Source organism: Hypanus sabinus, chromosome 21, assembly GCF_030144855.1.
Source record: "Hypanus sabinus isolate sHypSab1 chromosome 21, sHypSab1.hap1, whole genome shotgun sequence".
Taxonomy (NCBI): domain Eukaryota; kingdom Metazoa; phylum Chordata; class Chondrichthyes; order Myliobatiformes; family Dasyatidae; genus Hypanus; species Hypanus sabinus.
In genome coordinates, this window is record NC_082726.1 from 55934446 (window position 1) to 55956036 (window position 21591).

A 21591-nucleotide genomic window follows, 5' to 3' on the forward strand; every position below is an offset into this window, starting at 1 on the left:
AGTTGCCACACATAAGGCTGCTTACCAAGTTAAGAGCCCATGGTATAACAGAAAAGTTACTAACATGGTTAGAGCATTGGCTGTTTGGTAGGAGGCAGCGAGTACGAATAAAAGGCTCCTTTTCTGGTTGATTGCCAGTGACTAGTGGTGTTCCACAGGAGTCGGTGTTCAGACCACTTCTTTTTATGCTGTATATAAATGATTTAGATGATGGAATAGATGGCTTTGTTGCCAAGTTTGCAGATGATACTGTGGTGAACTACATATACCTGTCTGGACACACCCCCTGCTGACTGCTCCTGTGGCTCCTCCCACAGTCCCCTGTATAAAGGCAATTGGAGGTACTGCTCCTCCCTCAGTCTCCAGGATGTTGTGTGGTGGTCTCTTGCTGCTGACTGCTCTCTTCCAGCGAATAAAAGCTTATATCTCGCCTCACGTCTCCGAGAGTTATTGATGGTGCATCAATTTTATTCGCTGGAATTTTAAAACATGGGGAGTATTTTACGTCTGGAAAAATAAGACTTGGACCCTCAAGCTCCAGAAGCAGCTCTTGCCTTTGAACTCTGGCTTGCATGCTTCCAATCATACTTGGAAGTGATTCCCGTGACTGAGCCTGCCACAATGCACAAAAATCCTCCTTTCCAGAGTCAGTCGGAGGGTATTCTCCCTTATAAGGGACCTGCCGACCTACCAAGGGGCACTGGGCGCCCTCAAAAGACAGTACCTGTGGCTAGTGACACCGTCTACGCAAGACATCATTTAGTGATACAGCGGCAGCGGACCAGAGAGTCGAGCGTTGAGTTTGTCCGGGCCCTACAGACACTCGTGATATCCTGTACCGGCCCGGAAGGCTCAATGAGCCCCCTGATGCCCTATCCTGGGGAGCGTGTGCCAGCGCGCGGCTCGACCAGCTATACGCCCTCCATGCTGATCTTTGCCGCCCGGGGGTCACCTGATTTTACCATTTCGTGAAAGCCCAGAACCCGCCTTACTCCCTTGAGGACATCAGGATGATGACCAGGGACTGCCAAGTCTGCGCTGAGAGCAAACCGCACTTCTACCGTCCTGAAAAGGCACAACTTATCAAGGCCTCCAGCGACTGAGTGTTGACTTTAAGAGCCCCCTTCCCTCCACTGACCACAATGCCTACTTTCTCAACATTATCAACAAGTTCCCCTTTGCGGTTCCCCTTTGCCATCCCCTGCCCTGACACCACTACCACATCCGTCATAAAAGCCCTGCGCCAGCTCTTCACTCTGTTTGGATATCCCTGCTATATCCACAGTGATAGAGGGTCCTCCTTTATGAGTGACGAGCTGCGCCAGTACCTGCTGGCTAGGGGCATTGCTACTAGTCAGACCACGAGTTATAATCCCCGGGGAAATGGACAGGTGGAGAGGGAGAATGCCATAGTGTGGAAGGCCACACTTTTAGCCCTTAAGTCAAAAGGGTTGCTGGTCTCTCAATGGCAGGCACTCCCCAAGGCACTCCACTCTATCTGCTCTCTGTTATGTACGTCCACCAATGCCACCCCTCATGAGCGCCTCTTTTCTTTTCCCAGGAAGTCTGCCACTGGGACCACCCTACCGGCTTGGCTGATGTCCCCAGAGTCAGTGCTGCTCTGGAAACACACATGGAGCAATAAATACTCCCTGCTGGTCGAGAGGGTTCACCTATTACATGAGAACCCCCAGTATGCCTATGTGGTCTTACCTGATGGGCGGGAGGACACGGTCTCCATCTGTGACCTGCCGCCTGCAGGAGCAGCAGACCACTACCCCAAACACTCCACGGTAACTATGAACCCTGTACCCACCGAGGTGTATACCCACCTGATACCGCGCACACCAAGCCCTACCACTCCCATACCGGGTGCCTCACACATGCATGAGGGATCACTGACGCCTAATGGGCCGACACCTCAAGTCAGGCCGGAACCAGCACAACCACTGTCTCCAGTGCAATCACTGCCGGTGCTACGTAGATCACATCGACAGATTCGACCACCTGATAGACTTTCCCTGTAAATACACTTGAAAGAAACTTCGCCCCATGTGGACTCTCTTTTAAAACAAAAGGGGGGTGAATGTGGTGAACTACACATACCTGTCTAGACACGCTCCCCCCCCCCCCGCTGATTGCTCCTGTGGCTCCTCCCACAAACCCCTGTATAAAGGTGATTGGAGGCACGGCTCCTCCCTCAGTCTCCAGGATGTTGTATGGCGGGCTCTTGCTGCTGACTGCTCTCTTCCAGCGAATAAAAGCCTATATCTCGCCTCACGTCTCCGAGAGTTATTGATGGTTCATCAGATACGAAGATTGGTGGAGGGCAGGTAGTATTGAGGAAACAGGTGGGATGCAGAAGGACTTGGACAGACTAGGAGAATGGGCAAGAGAGTGGCAAATGAAATGCCAAGTTGGAAAATGTATGGTCATGCACTTTGGTAGTAGAAATAAATGTGCGGACTATTTTCTAAATGGGGAGAAAATCCAAAAATCTGAGATGCAGAGGGACTTGAGAGTCCTTGTGCAGAACACCCTAAGGGTTAACTCACAGGTTGAGTCAGTGGTGAGAAGGCAAATGCGATGTTAGCATTGATTTTAAGAGGTCTAGAATACAAGAGCAAGGATGTGACGCTGAGGCTTTATGAGGCACTTGAGTATTGTGAACAGTTTTGGGCCCCTCATCTTAGAAGAGATGTGCTGGCATTGGAAAGGATCCAGAGAAGGCTCACTAGGATGATTCCAGGTTATCATATGAGGAACGTTTGATGGCCCTGGATCTGTACTCATTGCAATTCAAAAGGATGAGGGGGATCTCTATGAAACCTTTTGAACGTTGAAAGGTCTAGACAGAGTAGATGTGGAAAGGATGTTTCCCATGGTGGGAGAGTTTAGGACAAGGGGGTACAGCCTCAGGATAGAGGGGCATCCTTTCAAAACAGAGATGCCGAGATATTCCTTGAGCCAAAGGGTGGTGAATTTGTGGGATTTGCTTCCACGTGCAGCTGTGGAGGCTAGATCATTGGGTGTATTTAAGGCAAAGATTGATAGGTTCTTGATTGGACATGGCATCAAAGGTTACGGGAAGACGGCCAGGAACTGGAGTTGAGGAGGAGAAAAAGAAAGGATCAGCCATGATTGAATAGCAGAGCAGACTCGATGGGCCAGATGGCCTAATTCTGCTCCTATGTCTTATGGTTTTGTGGTCTTGTTTTAAAAGTAATTGTCATCTTGCAACTCTGAACAATACAATCACTAAAGAACCGGAATAAAATTTGTGATAGTGTTTCTTGATAAAATGTTATCAGATTATACAGAAGAATATTGTGACAGTATATCTTGGGCTGCATTTACTTGACTGAATCTGAACCAATTAAATAAATTAAAGCAGGGGATATCAATTCTCAGTGATTGATCTCAGTCAATGATTTATGCTGAGTTCCAAACCCGAAGAGCTGTTTCTCCCCACAGTGTGCACCACAGTGACATAACCCAATCACCGGAGTCAATGTTGAGTTTATTGTCATATGTAAAAGTACATGTATGAACAGATTCAGTGAATGAGGAGTGCAAGCAAGGGTTCAGTGCTGACTACCTGCCTTTTGAATCACTGATGCGATGGATCGCTCTGATGCTGGAGAAGGTGCTTGTGGATCCCATCGCTTGCTGTTGCTGGAGGGTTGTCCTCTGCATTTAGTTAATTTTATTTGTGTGGTGGGTCTGCATGGGGCGGGGGGGGGGGGCAATATGGTTGGGGGTTGAAGATTGGGTTACCATTCTTTTTTTGTGCCGGAAGTGGGTTTGATATTTTCCTTTTAAACGACTTCTCTGGTTTCCTTTGTTTCATGGCTAGCTGGAGAAGATGAATCTCAGAGTTGAATACTGCATCCATACTTTGATAACAAATGAAACTTTGAAAAATATACTTACAGGCACGTAGCTTAGGATGTTTGAAAAAACAACAACATGAGAATATAAGCGATCAGGTAATAAGGAAAGGCCATTCAGCCCCTCACTCCTGCTTTGCTACTCAATAAGATTGTGATTAATCTACCCCTAACACTAACAAATTTCACTGTATACAGTGATATTAAATATGTAATATTTCATATCACATTAGTGATATTAAACCTGGTTCTGATTCTGATTCAAACATGATCTTATTTTAAATTTCTTTATTGTCCTTGAATCAGCTAAAACCCAAGAGACTCATGATTTCTGCATTCAGCACCAGAGATCCACCACGTTTAGAGTGAAAAAATATAATTTCTGGATCACCTACCCTTTATACTGGATGTGATGCCTTGCTCTGGAATCCACAGGCAAAGAAAACATTCTTCCTGCATCTACCCTGTGGAGCCCTGTAAGATTTTTTCTTGCGTTCATACAATTTTTTTGAAGAATGAGATAACAGGTGGAAAAATAAGTATTTGAAAATGACAGTGAATAAAGAATATGCTAATTCTTAATTTCTAACCTTGTAACGAACACATTTTATTTTTAATTTCACTATATTGGAATAATTTCAGGTTTGTGCAATTGTTTGCTTGAGTAAGATGCTGGATATGGATCAATTCAAAGCAACCAATTGTAGATTTTCAATTCAGAAGTTCAAGTTTTCCTGCGTTCGCTAGGATTATGAAAGTATTTCCCGCCAATCAGTGGTCTGTTGTCTGTTTTTTTTCCGTCTCCCCTATGCGCCTATTGGTAGGTCAGACTAAGAAGAGTTGTGATTGGTTAGATTTCTCGTCATTCTCACCAATCGTTGATGTCGCACTACGATTGGTCGATACGGCTCACCGGGCTGGAATATGAACGAACGATGCAGGAAATAGACCAGCAGGGCCGCTGATTGGTGGGTGTAGTCGAGAAGGGCCCAGACAATTGGTGGTTGGGACGTCCGTTAAAGCCGAGCCGGCGGCTGGGGGTGGATCGGATTGGGCAAAGGCGCGGCGGCGGCAGAAGGTCTTGCCCTCCGCGGAGTGAGGATACAGGCGGGTGTTTGCGCGGTAGCTGCCGGAGGGGAAGGTGAGTGGGAGCGGGTAGGGCGACAGGGCTTTCGGTCTGTGCGACCTGCGGCTGAAGGGTCAAGGCAGGGGAGGAAGTCTGAAGGGCGGAGCAAGCATCTCGGGCTGTCCGGAGGGAGTGGATTACCTGAGGCCTGTCGTGGAAGGGTGGGACTTGTGCGGGCCAGAGTCCAGAGGGTGTGAGGCGGCGGGGGTGCTGACCCAGCACCAGGCCTTCCCCTGGAGCTTTGACTTCCTCCACCCCCTCCCCACCCATCGAGCTCGTCCCCCTTTTGTTGTTGTTATTGTTTTCTGTGTGTAATGACTGTTGCAATAAGCACTGGTGACAATGTTGACAAGCTTGAAGAAGGGCCCGCTGTAGATAAAGCAAGTCAATCAGAATCTGCAGAAGCAAAGTTGATGTTCCTGGGTGTTGTCTTCAAATGTTTGTGGGTGTAGTATTGCGGTGCCCAAGGAGGGAGAGAAAAACACTGTATCTGCAGCATCTACTCAGCAAGTCAATGACAGTTGTGGGAGGGATAGCTAAGCGAAAGCTAAAATTCGCTGATTTTAAAAGCACAATAAAAAGGTGCTGGAAATAATTGTCTAGGTTTTACGGGAGAGGAGTTAATGTTTTGGATGAATTATACTTGAATGGAATTGGAAAGCTGTTAAATTGCTGATATTTGTTTTGGAACAGAGCAAAAGTTTAGCGTGTCTTTAATGTACAGAATATTTTGAAGAGTACTGTAATTTTATTTGGGAATGACCAGACTATGTACAAAGTTCAATTTATTATCAAAGTGCATATATATCACCATATACAATCCTGAGATTCATTTCCTTTTGGGCATACTCAATACATTTAGAATAGAATAGTTACCAGAACAGAATCAATGAAAAACTGCACTAATGTGGGTGCTTGTCTGGTGTACAATAGACAACAGGCTGTGCAAAGAAGGAAATAGCAATAATAAATAAATAAATAAATAAATAAATAAGCAATAAATATCAAGAATATGAGATGAAGCGTACTTGAAAGAGAGTTCATGGGTTGGAGGAACATTTCAGTGATGGGGCAAATGAAGTTATCCCCTCTGGTTCAAGAGCCTGTTGGTTGTGGGGTAATAACTGTTCCCAAACCTGTGGTGTGAGTCCTGTGGCTCCTGTATCTTTTTCCTAATGGTAGCAGCGAGAAGAGAGCATGTCCTGGTTGGTGGGGTCCCTGATGATGGATGCTGCTTTCTTGTGACAATGCTTCATGTAGATGTGCTCAAAGGTGGGGAATGTTTTACTTATGATAGACTGGGTTGTATTGACTACTTTTGTTGGATTTTCCATTCAAGGGCATTGGCCAGTCAATACACTCTCCTCCACACTTCTTTTGAAGTTTGTCAGAGTTTTAGATGTCATGCTAAATCTTCACAATCTCCTAAGGAGGTAGCGGTGCTGCCATGCTTTCTATATAACTGCACTTGCGTGCTGGGCACAGGACAGGTCTTCCAAAAGGATCTCTCTAAGGAATTTAAAGTTGCTGACCTTCTCCATCTCTGGACCTTTGAGGGATTAACTCACGAACCTCTGGTTTTCTCCTCCTGAAGTTAATAATCAGCTCCTTGGTCTTGCTGGCATTGAGTAAGAGGTTTTTGCTGTGGCACCACTCAGTCAAATTTTCAATCTCTCTCATCTCTGCTAATTTGATACCATCTTTGGTTTGACTAATGGCATCATCAGCATCATTGAATATGGCATTGGAGCTCTGCTTAGCCAGCCAGTGATGAGTGTAATGTGAGTAGAGCAGGGAGCTGAGCACACAGCCTGTGATGCTCTGTGCTGGTGGAGATTGTAGAGGAGTTGCTGCCAGTCTGAACTGACTGGAATCTACAAGTGAGGAAATTGAGGATCCAGTTGCACAAGGAGGTATTGAGGCCATGACTTGAAGCGTATGGATGATCATTGAGGCACTTGTTTTTACTTTATAAGAGGTGATAGAATTCAAGCCCTACCATAACTGTTGAGCATCCTTCGTTGATTTGTTTAGTCTGGAATTGCCACTTCACCCATGAGATTGCTTTTTGGAGATCATATCTGGACCTCTTGTAACTTCCTTAAATGCCTCTGTCCTGACCCTCATCAGATTAAAGATTTAATGGTTCATCCCGGGCAAACTCTGAATGATTTCCCTGCATACGCTGTAATAAAGTCTGTGTCAACCATGGTGTATTCATTCAGATCCACAGATGAGTCCTTGAACACAGCCCAGTCCACTGACTAGTGAATGAGGTTATTTGTCTTTGCCTATACTTTCTGGGAATTTGGTCACCAGGTTATATTGAGAAGGAAGCTGTTGCTCCTGTTAGTAGGAATTCAAACGAAGAAGTGGGATAGTGAGCATATGAATGTGATTGTTTTGTTCTGATAGCTGTTAAAACGAGCCAGTGTAGATATAATGTGTAATGATTTCCTTTGTTGTAAATGTCTGTCTCTGGAGCATATTTTAGTCAGGAAGCAAATGTATTTTGTGAAATGAATGTTATATGACTTGTAATTGGTAGCTGTATATCTTGGAGCAGAGACTGCTCGAGTAAACTATCAACACATTGGAATCAGATTTATTATCATTGATGTGAAACTTGTTTGGCAGCAGCAGAACTGTGCAAAGACAAATCTATACATTACAAAACTAAATAGTGCAAAAAAAAGGAATTATGTTGGTGAACTGTTCAGAAATCTGGAGGAGGTTAAAAGCTGTTTCTGAATCAGTCAGTGTTGGTCATTAGTCTCCTATATCGTCTTGATGGTAGCAACGACAAAAAGAATTTTCCTTTATAGTGAGAGTGATGGATGCCTCCTTGAGGTACAGTTTCCTGAAGATGTGCTTGAAAGCGGAGAAGGTTATGCCTATGATGGAGCCTGGTGAATCCATGCTAATTCTGTTTTCTGAGCCCTGAGACAGAAGCTATTATCTCCTGTGATTGATGAAGAACTTTTATTTCTATAATGCAACTTATTTTTTTACTTCCAGTTAACTTTGACATTAATTTGTAATCTGTGAACAATGGTTCATAGCATGAAGCTGACAATGGTCATAATCCCAGTTCATTGAAAAAAATAGACTTGTATAACTTGAGAAGATTGATGTTTTGTAATTCAAACTGAATTTGTTGGATATAGTCTGCAGGTCAGGCAGTATCTTTGAAGAGAATGAAACTTTTAATTAGTTGACCTTTAGCCACAACCAGAGAAATTTAGCGAATGGGCTTAAATTGAGTTGCAAACAATTGGATATATTCAAGCGAGCCATGAGTGTGTGAGTTGAGGTGCTGAAGAGGAAATGGACAATACAGATTGGTAATACAGTTTTTGGAGAAGAACAGCAATGTTTTTGAGGTCCTGGCTAATATTTATTAAAATCAATACAGGGGATCTTATTATCACATTGGTGCTTGTGAGATTTGTGTGTAAATTGATGCATTTCCGACTTTATAACAGTAACTGTTTTGTACTTCCAGAGTACTTGATTGGCCATAAAGGACTTTGAGACATCCTGAAAGTGACATGAAAGGCAGTGTATAAATAACAAGGTTTGTTTTTATTTGAATCCCCTGCACTATGCTTTGCACTGCATAAACTGGATAAAAATTCTCTTGAGGTACAGCTGACTCTGCTTCTGTCTGCTCCTCTACTTTCTGTACCCTCTATTCAATCAGAAAATTCAAATTCCTGCATTAAACAGCTCTCCATTTGAGGATTTTTGTCAATGATATTAATTGTCAGTTTAACTGCTGACTGTATTGCCAGCTGAGGCCTCCCCTTTTATTTGATTAGAGTCTCATTTGACTTGACCTTTGAAATCTCTTCTCTTTGCTCTCTGCTCTATGTCAGAGGCATAGCATCTGTGATGGTAGATTTTTCTTACAGTTGAGGATAAGTACCAAGCTTGTTCAGTTGATGCTGAATATTAAAATACCGTGCATTTATGGTGCTAATGTTAACAAAACCTGAATTCTGTTGAATGCTTCAAGAATTTGTGTATTAGGAACAAAGTTTGATGAGTAAACTTGGATTTATGCTCTAGAATTATGTTCATTTATGATAGCAAAAGATGCCAATGTGGAAGAAATGGGTTCTTTACAGTGAGAGTTGCAGAGTACAATACCCTTAGCATGATACCCTTTGGCCCATCTAGTCCATGCCCAACTGTCATTCTGTCTCGCCCTACTGACCCATCCCTGGACCATAGCACTTCATATCCCTTCAATCTAGGTATTTATCCAAACTACTTGAACAACAATCAAACCTGCATCCACCACTTTCACTGGCAGTAAATTCCACACTTGGACCACCTTCTAATTCAAATGTTCCCAACCTGGTGTCCGCAGATCCCTTGGTTAATGGTAGGGCTTCATGATATAAAAAAGGTTGGGAGCCCCTCTAAGTGAAGAAGGTCCCCCTGCTGTTCTGCATAAATATTCACCTTTCATCCTTAACTTATAACTGCTAGTTCTAGTCTCACTCAGCCTTAGGTGAGCATGTTGTTTGGGTTCAAATGCCCATTTGTATGCTAGTCACAGTTTTGTGCAGAGGATTATAAAGTACAGCTTGTGGCAGGTATTTTGAAAATTGCACTTAACACAGTTGTATGTGAATGAAATCGTGATTTTTTTTCTTCTTCTTCTGCACATGTGACTTTGATTTTGATTTTTTTTTCTGCCATTGATGATGAGCCAAATGGTCACTTTAGGTGGAGAGCCAGGTAGTGTTGAAGTAGGACTTGCAGAAGGACTTGAACAGTTTAGGAGAATAGGCAAAGGGATGATAGATGCACTACAGTGTAAAGTGTACACTTTGATAGAAAGAATGAAGGTTCTTAACAGGAGAGCATATTCAGAGAACAGATGTAAAGTAATTTGGGAGTCCTAGTGCAGAATCCCTTAAAGTTTAGCTTGCAGATTGAGTCAGCAGTAAGGAAGACAAATGCAGTGTTAACATTTATTTTGAGATGATCAGAATATAGAAGCAAGGATGCAATGCTGAGACTTTGTAAGGCATTGGCCAGACAATACTTGAAATATGGACAGCAGTTTTGGGACCCTTTGAAAGGATGTACTGGCATTTTGGAGAGTCTAGAGGAGGTTCACAAAAATAATCTTAGAAGTGAAAAGGTTAGAGTCTGAGGAGTGCTCTGGGCCAGTACCTGCTGGCAGGTTTCAATGGGATACCACCTTCACTGGAATGAGGGGTGATCTCATTGGAACCTGGAGAATACTGAAAGACCTAGGTAAAGTGAACCTGGAGAGAATGCTGCTTATAGTGAGGGAATCTAGGACCAGAAGACATAGCTTCAGAATAGATAAACGTCCCTTTAGAAGAGAGATGAGGAATTTCTTTAGTCCAAGAATGGTGAAGCTGTGGAATTCTTTACCACAGATGTTTTTGGAAGCCAAGTCATTTGGTATATTTAAAGCAGAGATTGATAGTTTCTTGATTAGTAATGGCATCGAAGGTTACGGGGAGGAGGCAAGGGAATGGGGTTGAGATGGATAATAAATCTGCCGTATAGAATGGCAAAGCGAGTTGATGGGTTGAATTGCTTAATTCTACATCTATATCTTGCAGTCTTATTATGAAATACTGTAAATTTGTGAATTGTATTAAGTAATTATAATCTAATAGAACATTTAATTACCTAGTAGTGGCCTTTAAAATTTGCACTTGAATTTTAAGTTTTATCTGTCTTCTAAATTGAAGAAGTTTTACTATGTTCTGTTTCTGTGAAGTGCAGAAAAACATTTATAGAAACTGTTTTATTGTTTATAAATTAAAAAAATCATTGCAATGCCATAAGGCTTTTGTGCATTAAGTGACACATCAATTGTTGGGGTATAAGATTTAGTGCAGTCAATTTTCTCATGACTTCAAATGAAAATGTTGAAATATGGTCTGTCAGAGACAGACTCTTACAAATAGATTAAGGTGATCTCATCAGATAGCGCTTTCACAGTTTTGTTTTGAATCTAAGCTAAACACTCAGCAGTGACGTCAAATGCTTGTCAAACTTTTCCTATCGTCTATACACGATAGTTCATACTTTTAAATTTTTATAAAGTGGAAAACATTGGGAATATTGAGAATAAGTAATGAAATGAGAACTCAATTAAAAAAAATTGAACACATTCTACAAATTGTGTTGCATCTGTGAACAGGAAGAAGTTAATATTTCATGTCAAGTATCTACCTTTCCTGTTAAGTGTTTTGCAGCATTATTCATTTTGAGCTCAAATTTATAGTCTCTTTTTTCTGAGAACCTGGAGCCACCTCCTGTTCTGTGCTCAAGAGAAATTTACTGCAGTTTGAAATGCACGGTTTAATCTTGAACATGCTTCCGCCTGAAAGACTAATCGTTTGTGATCTCGCATGTCTGCTCAACCGTTCTTGCCCGGAGGTCACACTTGATGTGTTTTTACATGACTGTAGACTTTTTGTACAGAAATGCAGCAAGATTGTATCATACACCGAACCTGCATTTAATTCTCAGGGAATACTTTGAAGCCACAAGAGTGCATGGTATCCAGGCTGATCTCACAATTTCCTATGTACTTAGTCACTCAGAGCTTTATGAAAGAGGATCTATTGAGTTCTCTATTTTCACCCAAACAATGCAAATGTCCTGTTGCTGATTTGAATGTAAGAATCATCCAAGACCTTTGTATGAGCATCGTTAGAGTTTCTGGGATTTCCATACAAAGTAGCTTGATTTGAATGCCGGTATGAACTGACTGAACAACCTCTGCAGCTCCGTTTTGGCTCTGCTGCTAGATCCTGTAATGACATTGTGTGACCTCGGGTGAGAATAACAAATTTCGACTTTTTGGGATTTGAGGTCATGGAAAACAGTTGGGAAGTGGTGCTGCGGTCAAGATCAGATCAGTCTTGATTTTATTCAATGGCAGTGCAGCCTGCATCACCTCAACCCATGTATTTTTAAAATAATCAGAATAAGGTTTATTAGCACCAGCCTGCATCGTGAACTTTGTTGGCTTTGTGGCAACAGTACAATACACAATAGACAAAAAAACTGAATTGCAGTATTTAAACAAATATTAAATAGTTAAATAAATAGTGCAAACATAGAAATTTTTAAAAAGTAGCGAGATGGTGTTCATGGGTTCAATATCCATGCAGAAATTGGATGACAAGAGAAGAAATTGTTCCTGAATAGTTGAGTGTGTGCCCTCAGGCTTCCGTACCATCCTTGAGGATGGTAGCAATGAGAACAAGACATGATCTGAGTGATGGGGTCCTTAATGATGGAAGTAGCCTGTGAGTCATCGCTCCTAGAAGATGTCCTGGATCCTATGGAGGCTAGTGCCCACGATGGAGCTGATTAAGTTGCAGCTTTGAAGCTTATTTGCATCCTGTGCAGTAGCTCCCCACATACCAGACAGTGATGCAGCCAGCTAGAATGCTCTTCACGGTACATCCAAAGAAATCTTTGAGTAATTATGTAATAAAAGCTGTGAATTTTTTGTCTTTTTAGTGTAGGATGCATTAAGTTTACTTGTTTATTTGCTGCAACATGTTTCATTCATTTAGTCATAAAAACATTGTTCTTGATAAAAATTAGGTTGACTCTGATTATTTAGACTACAATGAAGTGCTGTTTGATAAGGAAGCTTGTTGAAGAACTAAATTATTTAGTATTGGTGAGGATAAACTCTCTCACTGGATTGTCAGTGTTTAGTATTGGTGAGGTTTAAACTCTCACTGGATTGTCAGTGTTTAGTATTGGTGAGGATAAACTCTCTCACTAGATTGTCAGTGTTTAGTATTGGTGAGGTTTAAACTCTCACTAGATTGTCAGTATTTAGTATTGGTGAGGATAAACTCACTGGAGTCAGTGTTTAGTATTGGTGAGGATAAACTCTCACTGGAGTCAGTATTTAGTATTGGTGAGGATAAACTCTCACTGGAGTCAGTATTTAGTATTGGTGAGGATAAACTCTCACTGGACTATCATTGCTCCTGGTGTTGTTGAGCTGTTTTTGCTCCCTAGTTTTAAGACTTTAATCTTGATTGGATTCATAGAATGCTACAGCTCAGAAACAGGCCCTAGTCTGTGCCCTGGAAACAGGCCCTAGTCTATTCATCTGCCTAGTCCCATCAACCTGCATCTAGCCCATAGCTCTCCATACCCCTCATTCCATATATATTCCCGAATTTCTCTTAAATGTTGAAATCAAATCCAAATCTACCACTTCCACTGGCAGCTTGGTCCAAAACCATCCCAACCGTCTGACTGAAGTTTCCACCCATGCACAGCAGTGCCCATTTCACCTCAGGCAGTTGAGGAAGTTTGGTATGGACCCCCAAATCCTAAGAATTTTCTACAGGGGCACAATTGAGAGCATCTTGACTGGCTGTATCACTGCCTGGTATGGGAACTGTACCTCCTTTAATCTCAGGACTCTTCGTAGAGTGGTGCAGACGGCCCAGGGCACCTGTGGTTGTGAACTTCCCATGATTTCAGGTGTGTGAAAAGGACCTGTAGGATCACTGGAGACCTGAGTCACCCCATCCACAATCTATTCCAGCTGCTACCATCCAGGAAACAGTACCACAGCATAAAAGCCAGGACCAACAGCTTCATCCACCAGGCTATCAGACTGATTAACTCATGCTGATTTGAGTGTATTTCTGTGTTTCCTTGACTGTTCTATTTGTTGTTATAAATTACAATGATTGCATATTTAGATGGAGACGTAACATATAGATTTTTACTCATGTATGTGAAAGAAGTAAGAAATAGTCAATTCAATTCACCTTTAAGCTTTAGCCAGTGACCTCTAGTTCTAGTCTCATACAACCTCCGTGGCAAAACCCTGTTTGCATATACTGTTTCTCTATACCCCTCACAATTTTGTATACTTCTATCAAATCTCCCCTAATTTTTCTACACTCTAAGGAATAAAGTCCTGACCTATTCAACTTTTCCCTATAACTCAGTTTCTCAAGTCCAGGCAACATCCTTGTAAACTTTCTCTGCAGTCTTTCAATCTTACTGATAGCTTTCCTATAGGTAGTTGACCAGAATGCACACAATACCCCAAATCAGGCTTTATCAATGTCATATACAGCTTCAGCATAGCTTCCTAACTCCTGTACTAAATACTTTGTTTTATGAAGGACAATCTACCAAGAGCTCTCTTTTCCACCATATCTACTTGTGATGCCACTTTCAAAGAATTATGAAAACTGGATCTGGCTGTTCTACCGCACTCCTTAGTGCCCTACTGCTCACTGTGTAAGTCCTACCCTTGTTTGTCCTGCCCAAGTGTAACATCTCACAGTTACCTGCATGAAATTCCACCTGCCATTTTTAGCACATTTTTCCAGCTGGTCCAGAATCTGCTGTAAACTTCGATAACCTTCCTTTCTGTCAATCTTGGCATCATCTGCAAATTTGCTAATCCAGGCACATGGATTCTGTATGTTTAGAATGTTTACCATTTGTATGTTTACCATTTATGTAAACGATCATCCTGAAATCATCGTACTTTGTAGATTAACAATTATTTCTGATCCCATTGGTGCTAAAACATAACATTTCAATGTAACTAGTCTGTGGATTGAGTGCCCACTGGGGTAGTTGAAGGCCCATTGTGTCTCTGTTTCTGAATCGGAGTTTGCTAGAGACTGGAGGGTTAGAGGACTGTGTATGTGCATAGGTGAATGGGAGGAAAGAACACATTTGTTTTGTGTTGTTACTGAACTATCTTGGCACTGGACTGTGTAATGATACTTGTGGGTTGCTCCCAAATGACTCATTTCACTACATGCTTCGATGTACTTGTGATAAATCATCTTGAATCTTGTTTGTGGACATTGCATTATTTTACAGAGAACAAAATTGAAACTCCCATGTTTCTGTCATTGTACATATTTTGAAGCTGTATATAGTCCAACATAGTCATAAATAATCCTAAAACTAGTTTGCATCCCACTGGGAAAGTTTCAATTTGCAAAGCTTGAGAGGTGAAGGGGCTGTTATTGGTGCAAACTTCATTTCAGTAGAAGTTGTCTATCTAATTTTTGTGAGAACACCAATAGATTGTAGTGTCATTGCCTCTTTGGCGTACACACATCAGTGTGATTGACTCAGAACTGCCAAGCAAGCCAGTTGTACCAAAGCCGAGAGGGTGGAATGTGCAGTGAATTCTGGGCTTCCCAGAGGTTCCAGTTCACGATAAAATGGATCTTCCTGAAGAAATGGTTTAATGTAAATTGATAATTTTGCTTTGGTTAATGGAAGATCTTTCATCTCTCAGAACACCTAATATGATTGATAAATGATTTGGAACGTTTCAGTTTAAAATTGCCTCTTTGTTCTTTATGATTACTTCAGTTCTGAAAGCATTAAACACTTGCACTTTTATTTTTCTGCATCTAATGTTTCCTTTTGCCCATGTAATGTAAATACCCTTCTGAAGTTTGCATTATATGCCTTGTTTACTGCTTGCATTTGGAAAAATATGGCTAACCTCAGTACTTCTAAACTTGCACAAATTAGACCATACGATATAGAAACAGAATTAGGCCATTTGGTCCATCATTCCATCATGACTGATTTATTATCTATCTCAGTACCATTCACCTTTGACGGTGCCACTATCAACCTCTTTTTTTTCAATTTACCCAGCGACTTGGCTCCAGAACTGACTGTGGCAATGAATTGCACAGACTCACCACCCTCTGGTTAAAGAAATTCCTCCTCACCCCTATTCTAAAGGGGTGTCCTATATTCTGAGGCCAGTTTTCAAGTATCAGTAGGACAAAACTTATTCTCATGGTGTATTGCTCAATATGTCTCCCGATTTATGCTATCAGTATTCGCTGGCTGTATGTCTCATGGTGGTGTTAAGTGCTGGTTGGTATCAACATTTTGATGTAAGTGAAAGCTTGGTTTGACAGTGCATAATTGAAATTGCTTTACAGAACATTGTGCATATCAACTTCGGTAATTAGTGAGTATTTTGTAAAATGAGTTTTGGGGAACTATACAGATCCATTAATTCTTTAAAAGTGGCATCTCAGGTAGATGGGATCATAGAGAGCTTTTGGTACATTGACCTTCAGAAATCAGAATATTGAGAACAGGAACTGAAATGTTATATTGAAGTTGTATAAGATGTTGGTGAAGCCAAATTTGGATTATTGTGTCCAGTTCACCTACCTGCGGGAAAGACATCAGTAATATTGGAAGAATACAGAGCAAATTTACAAGGATGGTGCGGGAACTTGGACCCAAGTTACAGGGAAGGGGTGAATAAGTTAGGACTTTATATGTTGGTGTATATAGGATGATGAGGGAATAATGATAGGGTTGTACAAAATTATGAAGGGTATGGATAGAGTTAATGGAAGCAGGTTTTTTCCAGTGAGGGTGTGACTAGAACTAAATGTCATAGGTTAAGGGTGAAATATTTCAGGGCAGCCTGAAGGAAACTTCTTTACTCGGTGGTTGCTGCAAATGTGGAACAAGCTGCCATTGGAAGTAGTGGATATGGATTTGATTGCAATATTTAAGAGAAGTTTCGGGGGTTATGGGAGAGCTATGTCCATGTGTTGGTGGATTAGACTAGGCAGAATAACAGTTTGGCACAGACTAGATGGGCGGAGGGCCTGTTTCTGGGCCGTAGTAATCTGTGACTAAACCAGGATCCCATTTGGGATTATGCATAGGGCTATCATATGACAAATTGTCCATTAACCTGAACAGAAATGTAGCAACTACATACTTGTCGTAGTTTGTAACCTTGATTTAATGCTGCAAGAAATTTTGAGCTCTCTCTCCCACCCCCCCCCCCCCCCCCCCCCCCCCCCCCCCCCCCCCGTATGCAAGTATTTAGAAAGTAAAAGAGCTGCCGATTCTTCTGGGAACTGCACACTTATTTAACATCAGCTGGAAATTTTAACAATTCTTTGTATTCAGGGTGTTTCCTACTGTTGTGTATGTACTGAATCAGGTTTAATATCACTGCCTTGTATCATGTAATTTGTTGTCATGTGGTAGCAGTACAACACAATACATCATAATTAGAAAAAAAACCTGAATTACAGTAAGTATATTTAGCTATATTAAATAAGTAGTGCAAAAATAGAAATACAAATGTAGTGAGATAGTGTTCATGGGTTCAATGTCCATTCAGAAATCAGACCTCGTGGAAGGAACTGTTCCTGAATTGCAGAGTGTGTGCCTTCAGGCTTCTGTACCTTCATTCAGATGGTAGCAATGAAAACAAGGCATGCCCTGGGTGATGGGGGTCCTTAATGATGGACACTGCCTTTTTGCAGCATTGCTCCTTGAAGGTGCCCTGGATACTAGGGAGGATAGTGCCCATGATGGAGCTGGCCAAATTTACAAGTCTCTGCAGCTTATTTTGATCCTGTGCAGTAGCCTTCCCCGCCCCCAGTGGTGCAGCCAGTTAGAATGCTGTACTTGTGATTAGTATCTGTTATGACCACCTCCTAAAAGTGACATTAATTAAAAACAATGCAATAAATTGAAGAACAAACTCCAGTGTGTTTCTGCAAAACTGGCCAACAATCTTAAATATTTGCTTTGAGTTTTGGATAACATTTTACAAACTTAATTATTCATTTTTTTACCTCCTTGTGATCCTGTTAAGACCATAAAAATCAGAATTGTACATCATGGGAACAGGCCATGAAGCTTAACTTGTCCATCTGACATTGAGCACCTGTCCATATTAACTGCAATATCCACTCTTCGATCCAGATTGAAGAGTTTCTGACTAGTGTCATTCGCGTGCGCTTGCAAGGCTGTTAGACACTACACTGTGCTAAACATGAGCAGTTTTTAAAGGGTATCGGTTGCATGTGTTTGTGTGTTGTATTATCCATCTTGGCCATGGGGCACTGATTCAAAAAACAGTGATTTCTGATAACTTTGTCTTTTATTGACTTCAAAAAAATTTCAGACCCTTGCCAAGATGCCACAAAAAGATTTGACACTAGCCAAAAAGAATTGCCCTAGCTGACTGTGCTAATCTTGTTCATTTACAGTCAATTCAAAGAACATGACTAGAGTATTTGGATGAATTCAAATTTCAAAGTAAATTTATTATCTAAGTACATACAGTATATGACACCAGATACAACCCAGAGATTCATTTTCTTATGAGCACTCATAGTAAATACAGGAAACAATAAAGTCAATGAAAGACCACTATCAACAGGATGGATAAACAACCAATGTGCAAAAGACAACAAACTGCAAATTCAAAAAAATGATTGAGAATGTGAAATAAAGAGTCCTTGAAAATGAGTGCATAGTTTTGTGGGAAAATTTCAGTGATGGGGAGAGTGAAATTATCCCTTCTGGTATATAGAGTCTGATGGTCAAGGGATTAATGACTGGTCCAGAGCCTGGTACTGTGGGTCATTAGGCTCCTGTACCACTGTCCAGATGATGGCAGCAGCATGAAGAAAGCATGGCCTGGATAGTGGGGGTCCATGATGATGGATTCTGCTTTCCTGTGACAGCACTGTGAGGAGGTGCTCAATGTTGGGGAGGGCTTTACCCGTGATGGACTGTTATATCCACTACTTTTTGTAGGCTTTTCCGTTCAAGGGCATTGGTATTTCTGTACCAGGCCATGACACAACTAGTTAACATACACTCCACCACACATCTATAGAAGTTTGTCAGCTTTAGATGTCATGCCAAATCTTTTGCGAACTTCTGGGAAGTGGAGGTGTTGTCATGCTTTACTTGTGATAGCACTTGTGTGTGCTGGGCCCATGACAGATCCTCTGAAATGATAACACAGTAGAATTTAAAGTTGCTGACCCTCTCCACCACAGATTCCCTAATGAGGATTGGCTCATGGATCTCTAGTTTCCTCCTCATAAAGTCAATAATCATCGCTTTGGTATTGCTAACGTTGAGTAAGAGGTGGTTGTTGTGGCACCAATCAGTCAGATTTTCAGTCTCCCTCCTATATGCTGATTTGTCACCACATTTGATTCAGCCTACAACAGTGGTGTCATCAGAAAACTTAAATATGGCATTGGAGCTGTGCTTAGCTTCGCAATCATAAGTATAAAGTGACTATAACAGTGGGTTAGATACTACCTTGTGGTGCAGCTGCGCTGATGGAGATTGTGCAGGAGATGTTTTCAATCTGAACTGACTGGGATCTGAAAGTGAGGAAATCGAGGATCCAATTCTACAAGGAGGAATTGAGGTTGGGGTCTTGAAGCTTATTGATTAGTTTTGAGGGATTTCAGTGAGCTGTAGTCAATGAAGAGCATCCTGATATGTGCATCTTTGTTGTTCAGGTATTCTGTTGATAACTATTACGAACTAATACATCTTTATAGTACTGTACTAATTGATGGTGTTCTAATTTATTCTGTATTGCATGTAACTGCGTAACACAATGTATTCAAATGGTTTCTACCTTAACTATTTCAATGAAACTGGATAATTGGGGTAGCCACTTAATTGGGACGTAATGTGCTGGTCCCAAAATGTCCCAAATAATGAGAATCCACTATTTATAAAGTCTACCCTTTATTATAACGGGAGCTAATCTACAGTCCAGTCATGTTCTAGAGTTTGCATGGAAGTGTTATATTAAAAACCAGCTTAACCTTTGACAAAACCTTTGTAAAAATGTCCAAAATATTTCAATGTAAACTTGTTATCAAAGTACATAGGTCACGATACACAACACTGAGATTCATTGTCTTGTTGGCATACTCAATAAATCCATAGAATAATAAGCATAACAAAATCAACAAAAGACCATACATTGGAGGTTACTTGCATTTTTAATGCAAAGAACAAAAATCATGTGCTGTAAATTTCTACTTAATGCAGCCCTAATAGCATCAAATTTCTGCCCAAATGTAAGTAATGGTGTCATCTCATGCCCACATGCAGTACATGTGAGCAGTGTAACAGTTTTGGATCATAAAATTTATATAAATTTATATAAAATTTTCCAATTGACACCTGAAAGTTGGGTAGATAAATGGAGTGCATGTTACTTGTTTGCTGTTTTTTGAGCCCTGATGGTGGTGGGGTTGTTAGATTACGAGATGAGTAATTAAAGGTCTGAGCTAACAATCCCGAGTTAAAATCCCATTGTGGAAGCAGTGGAATTTTAATTTCACTTAAACTTCATTTTTAAGATTGCTTCCAAGTTTCCAGGTGACTAAAGATGAGAATTGAATGCAGTTCTTGCCAATAATTTCACCCCCCCCCCCCCCGAGTTCTGAGGAATATTCTGCAGGGTTGGGGAGTGCCCAATTAGAGGCTGCGAACCTGAGATAAGATGGTGGTAACTTCACATGGAGGGTAGTGAGTTACCTGGAGTGAGCTGCCAGAGGAAGTGGTTAAGGTGGATACCATCGCAGCATTTAACAGGCATTTATATACGTACATAGGGTGGGGGGGGGGGCTTGATGAGTTGCATGTGATGAGATGAATGTGAGCATCTCGAACTAGGGGAAGAATGTTGTGGTTGGCGTGGACCTTTAGAGCCAAAGGTCCTGTTTCTGTGCTGTAATGATGAATATTGCTTTCTAAGATAATAACTCATCACTGGCATGGTACACACTTTTTAAGCCATGCTTAATAGTTTTATTGAGTTAAGACTATCATACTCAATTATCTGTGCAGTCTTTAATGTTCTTAATTTGTACAGTTGTAATTGGAGAAATATAATACAATTCCTTGGATTTTTTCTCCCAATTCAAAATGTCTGATTCTTAATCCAAACATGTTTACAAATTAGTTTTTAGAATTTAAGCCATAATTTGTAATGCACATAGATAATTTGCATTTCACTGCATTAAAAAAGTACCTTTGTACTTAAATTTTGGGGAAAGAAATACTAATTGCACTCTGAATTCTAAACTGGAATATTTCCTTCTTAATTATCCTTAGTTGGCAGACAATTTCCTGCTTCAATATTTGTCACTGATTCCTAAAATTACTCAATTTGCATAAGACTTGGGATCCAGTTAAATTTGGTCCATTTTGTAGTGCTCCATTACTCTGAAAGGAAATTCTGTGGTTGCTTCTGTCCTCTATCTCCATGATTCCTTTCGAGCTGCACTCCAGTATTGATTAATCAAAAGCCCCTTCTGTCATGTCTAATTTTACTGAACTGCATTTACATCTGCTATGTACTATGAACGATTAGTGTCCAGATGTCTTGCTTTCTGTTTGACTCCTTTGTTAGCTATCCTGTGGGAGTTGTGAAGTGCAGGCTTGTGCTGTAGTTAAACACAAGGAGGGCGAATGGATAGAAAGAGGCTTGAAACAAGGGGACTGGTTCTTCTTGCGCAGCAGTTAATTTTGATATTTTTTGAGTGGGGAACTGCTGTACATGTTAGACTTTATGAGTTCATGGTTTCTATGGGTGAAAAGGGCAATATTTATATGCCTAGCAGAGATCAGAATGGCTGGGTGGACTAAAATATCAGTCAGGGGAAAAAACAAACTTAACTGTTTAAGTTGAAAGTTACACTAATCCATAACACAGAA

At 41.1% G+C, this 21591-nt stretch overlaps 1 protein-coding gene across 5 annotated transcripts in view; it reads left to right on the forward strand.

Annotated features, from left to right (window-relative positions):
* Positions 1-4913: 4913 nt before the first annotated feature.
* csk (C-terminal Src kinase) overlaps positions 4914-21591 on the forward strand; it is a 131129-nt gene continuing 114451 nt past the window's right edge. For 3 of the 5 annotated variants that reach the window (XM_059946593.1, XM_059946595.1, XM_059946594.1), the window contains exons 1-2: positions 4914-5031; positions 8522-8593. The gene's annotated coding sequence lies outside the window, so the exon portion shown is untranslated. The remainder of the gene's footprint in view (positions 5032-8521; positions 8594-21591) is intronic. The other 2 variants (XM_059946598.1, XM_059946597.1) reach the window with 2 other exon arrangements.